Here is a 5,000-nt window from a genome sequence, read left to right on the forward strand (position 1 = left end):
AGCATAGTAGCATAACAGCAGATCACGGACCACTGTCAATCAGGTGCTTGCCTTGCCGTCCATCCATCCATCCATCCATCTATCTATCTGTCTATGACTCTTGATATCTAACTCTCTTGCTTGCTATCGCTCCCCCAATGGTCAGTAGCATAGTAGCATAACAGCAGATCACGGACCACTGTCAATCAGATGCTTGCCTTGCCGTCCATCCATCCATCCATCTATCTATCTATCTGTCTATGACTCTCGATATCTAACTCTCTTGCTTGCTATCGCTCCCCCAATGGTCAGTAGCATAGTAGCATAACATCAGATCACGGACCACTGTCAATCAGATGCTTGCCTTGCCGTCCATCCATCCATCCATCTATCTATCTATCTATCTATGACTCTCGATATCTAACTCTCTTGCTTGCTATCGCTCCCCCAATGGTCAGTAGCATAGTAGCATAACAGCAGATCACGGACCACTGTCAATCAGATGCTTGCCTTGCCGTCCATCCATCCATCCATCTATCTATCTATCTGTCTATGACTCTCGATATCTAACTCTCTTGCTTGCTATCGCTCCCCCAATGGTCAGTAGTATAGTAGCATAACAGCAGATCACGGACCACTGTCAATCAGATGCTTGCCTTGCCGTCTATCCATCAATCCATCTATCTGTCTATCTATCTATGACTCTCGATATCTAACTCGCTTGCTATCGCTCCCCCAATGGTCAGTAGCATAGTAGCATAACAGCAGATCACGGACCACTGTCAATCAGATGCTTGCCTTGCTGTCCATCCATCCATCTATCTATCTATCTATCTATCTATCTATCTATCTATGACTCTCGATATCTAACTCGCTTGCTATCACTCCCCCAATGGTCAGTAGCATAGTAGCATAACAGCAGATCACGCACCACTGTCAATCAGGTGCTTGCCTTGCCGTCCATCCATCCATTCATCTATCTATCTATCTATCTATCTATGACTCTCGATATCTAACTCTCTTGCTTCCTTTCGCTCCCCCAATGGTCAGTAGCATAGTAGCATAACAGCAGATCACGGAACACTGTCAATCAGATGCTTGCCTTGCCGTCCATCCATCCATCTATCTATCTATCTATCTATGACTCTCAATATCTAACTCTCTATCTATCTATCTATCTATCTATCTATCTATGACTCTCGATATCTAACTCGCTTGCTATCGCTCCCCCAATGGTCAGTAGCATAGTAGCATAACAGCAGACCACGCACCACTGTCAATCAGGTGCTTGCCTTGCCGTCCATCCATCCATCCATCTATCTATCTATCTATCTATCTATCTATCTATCTATCTATGACTCTCGATATCTAACTCTCTTGCTTGCTATCGCTCCCCCAATGGTTAGTAGCATAGTAGCATAACATCAGATCACGGACCACTGTCAATCAGATGCTTGCCTTGCCGTCCATCCATCCATCCATCTATCTATCTATCTGTCTATGACTCTCGATATCTAACTCTCTTGCTTGCTATCGCTCCCCCAATGGTCAGTAGCATAGTAGCATAACAGCAGATCACAGACCACTGTCAATCAGATGCTTGCCTTGCCGTCCATCCATCCATCTATCTATCTATCTGTCTATGACTCTCGATATCTAACTCTCTTGCTTGCTATCGCTCCCCCAATGGTCAGTAGCATAGTAGCATAACAGCAGATCACGGACCACTGTCAATCAGATGCTTGCCTTGCCGTCTATCCATCCATCCATATATCTGTCTATCTATCTATGACTCTCGATATCTAACTCGCTTGCTATCGCTCCCCCAATGGTCAGTAGCATAGTAGCATAACAGCAGATCACGCACCACTGTCAATCAGGTGCTTGCCTTGCCGTCCATCCATCCATCCATCTATCTATCTATCTATCTATCTATGACTCTCGATATCTAACTCTCTTGCTTGCTATCGCTCCCCCAATGGTCAGTAGCATAGTAGCATAACAGCAGATCACGGACCACTGTCAATCAGATGCTTGCCTTGCCATCCATCCATCCATCCATCTATCTATGACTCTCGATATCTAACTCTCTTGCTTGCTATCGCTCCCCCAATGGTCAGTAGCATAGTAGCATAACAAAAGATCACGGACCACTGTCAATCAGACGCTTGCCTTGCCGTCCATCCATCCATCTATCTATCTATCTATCTATGACTCTTGATATCTAACACTCTTACTTGCTTTCGCTCACCCAATGGTCAGTAGCATAGTAGCATAACAGCAGATCACGGACCACTGTCAATCAGATGCTTGCCTTGCCGTCCATCCATCCATCTATCTATCTATCTATCTATGACTCTCGATATCTAACTCTCTTGCTTGCTATCGCTCCCCCAATGGTCACGTATGTTGCATTCAACGACAAAGAAAATCGTGTGCTGGAAATGATTTTTGGCAACTGTGAAGGAACTGCACGACTGCAGCAACCACAACACCTCTGTCTGTCTCTGTGGCGCAATCGGTCAGCGCGTTTGGCTGTTAACCAAAAGGATGGTGGTTCGAATCCACCCAGGGACGGCCCACTTTTCCCCCCGCCCCTTGTTATTGTTTCTACTTCTGGCGGACAGCTTGCCAGACTGTGGCTACAGTAACCTTAAGCTGCTTGCTGTGGACGGCCATCTTGCAAAAATGTATTGAGCGTTTAGAAACTTCCTTTCCATTGCCTAGGCCAACATAAACCAAGGCACTGCTGGGAGTCAAACCCAGGGTTTCCTGTTTACAAGACAGGCGCTTTGACCAACTAAGCCACGGTGCCAGGACTCTCCCATTCCCCAGTGCCTACACTCAGGCGTAAGGCAAAAAACAAAACAAAACAAAACAAAACAAAACAAAACAAAACAAAACAAAATCTGGATGCAGACTGCAACAAAGGAAGCACACAGAGGTGAAAACGTAAGGTTGACGGGAGCAACAAGCTCCCTGTTGCGACTGTCCAGGGGCGGCAATGGGAATTGGACGTTGGCCGTAGCGCGTGTCCTTTGGGTTCTGGTTCTTCTTTACAAACCGGCGTCTGTCCAGTTGGCTTTCCGGTTCATTACGTCCTCTGATGGCTTTACGATAAGCCTATCTTGCTAAAACTGAGGTTCGACAAAGCGGAAGCACAAGCTTCGCAAGGAGCACAGAAAGCCCGCCTAAGGCACCGCTGGGATTTGAACCCAGGACATCTTGTTTACTAGACAGGCGCTTTAACCAACTAAGCCACGGCGCCAAATCTGCCTGTGCTGCTGCTGATAGTAGAATAACAGCAGATCACGGACCGCTGTCAATCAGGTTCTTGCCTTGCCGTCCATCCATCCATCCATCTATCTATGACTCTCAATATCTAACTCTCTTGCTTGCTATCGCTCCCCCAATGGTCAGTAGCATAGTAGCATAACAGCAGATCACGGACCACTGTCAATCAGATGCTTGCCTTGCCGTCCATCCATCCATCCATCTATCTATCTATCTGTCTATGACTCTCGATATCTAACTCTCTTGCTTGCTATCGCTCCCCCAATGGTCAGTAGCATAGTAGCATAACATCAGATCACGGACCACTGTCAATCAGATGCTTGCCTTGCCGTCCATCCATCCATCCATCTATCTATCTATCTATCTATGACTCTCGATATCTAACTCTCTTGCTTGCTATCGCTCCCCCAATGGTCAGTAGCATAGTAGCATAACAGCAGATCACGGACCACTGTCAATCAGATGCTTGCCTTGCCGTCCATCCATCCATCCATCTATCTATCTATCTGTCTATGACTCTCGATATCTAACTCTCTTGCTTGCTATCGCTCCCCCAATGGTCAGTAGTATAGTAGCATAACAGCAGATCACGGACCACTGTCAATCAGATGCTTGCCTTGCCGTCTATCCATCAATCCATCTATCTGTCTATCTATCTATGACTCTCGATATCTAACTCGCTTGCTATCGCTCCCCCAATGGTCAGTAGCATAGTAGCATAACAGCAGATCACGGACCACTGTCAATCAGATGCTTGCCTTGCTGTCCATCCATCCATCTATCTATCTATCTATCTATCTATGACTCTCGATATCTAACTCGCTTGCTATCACTCCCCCAATGGTCAGTAGCATAGTAGCATAACAGCAGATCACGCACCACTGTCAATCAGGTGCTTGCCTTGCCGTCCATCCATCCATCCATCCATCTATCTATCTATCTATCTATGACTCTCAATATCTAACTCTCTATCTATCTATCTATCTATCTATCTATCTATGACTCTCGATATCTAACTCGCTTGCTATCGCTCCCCCAATGGTCAGTAGCATAGTAGCATAACAGCAGATCACGCACCACTGTCAATCAGGTGCTTGCCTTGCCGTCCATCCATCCATCCATCTATCTATCTATCTATCTATCTATCTATCTATCTATCTATGACTCTCGATATCTAACTCTCTTGCTTGCTATCGCTCCCCCAATGGTTAGTAGCATAGTAGCATAACATCAGATCACGGACCACTGTCAATCAGATGCTTGCCTTGCCGTCCATCCATCCATCCATCTATCTATCTATCTGTCTATGACTCTCGATATCTAACTCTCTTGCTTGCTATCGCTCCCCCAATGGTCAGTAGCATAGTAGCATAACAGCAGATCACAGACCACTGTCAATCAGATGCTTGCCTTGCCGTCCATCCATCCATCTATCTATCTATCTGTCTATGACTCTCGATATCTAACTCTCTTGCTTGCTATCGCTCCCCCAATGGTCAGTAGCATAGTAGCATAACAGCAGATCACGGACCACTGTCAATCAGATGCTTGCCTTGCCGTCTATCCATCCATCCATATATCTGTCTATCTATCTATGACTCTCGATATCTAACTCGCTTGCTATCGCTCCCCCAATGGTCAGTAGCATAGTAGCATAACAGCAGATCACGCACCACTGTCAATCAGGTGCTTGCCTTGCCGTCCATCCATCCATCCATCTATCTATC

The 5,000-nt window shown here is 46.0% G+C and overlaps 3 non-coding genes across 3 annotated transcripts; 1 reads left to right on the forward strand and 2 right to left on the reverse strand.

Annotated features, from left to right (window-relative positions):
* The first annotated feature begins 2,482 nt into the window (after positions 1-2,482).
* trnan-guu (transfer RNA asparagine (anticodon GUU)) lies at positions 2,483-2,556 on the forward strand. The gene has a single exon. It is a non-coding gene; the product is annotated as a tRNA-Asn (tRNA).
* Positions 2,557-2,720: 164 nt separating this feature from the next.
* On the reverse strand, positions 2,721-2,794 carry trnat-ugu (transfer RNA threonine (anticodon UGU)). Its single transcript has one exon. It is a non-coding gene; the product is annotated as a tRNA-Thr (tRNA).
* Positions 2,795-3,173: 379 nt separating this feature from the next.
* Positions 3,174-3,247, reverse strand: trnat-agu (transfer RNA threonine (anticodon AGU)). Its single transcript has one exon. It is a non-coding gene; the product is annotated as a tRNA-Thr (tRNA).
* Positions 3,248-5,000: the final 1,753 nt, after the last annotated feature.

This window comes from Amia ocellicauda, chromosome 2, assembly GCF_036373705.1.
Source record: "Amia ocellicauda isolate fAmiCal2 chromosome 2, fAmiCal2.hap1, whole genome shotgun sequence".
NCBI classification, from domain to species: Eukaryota; Metazoa; Chordata; class Actinopteri; order Amiiformes; family Amiidae; genus Amia; species Amia ocellicauda.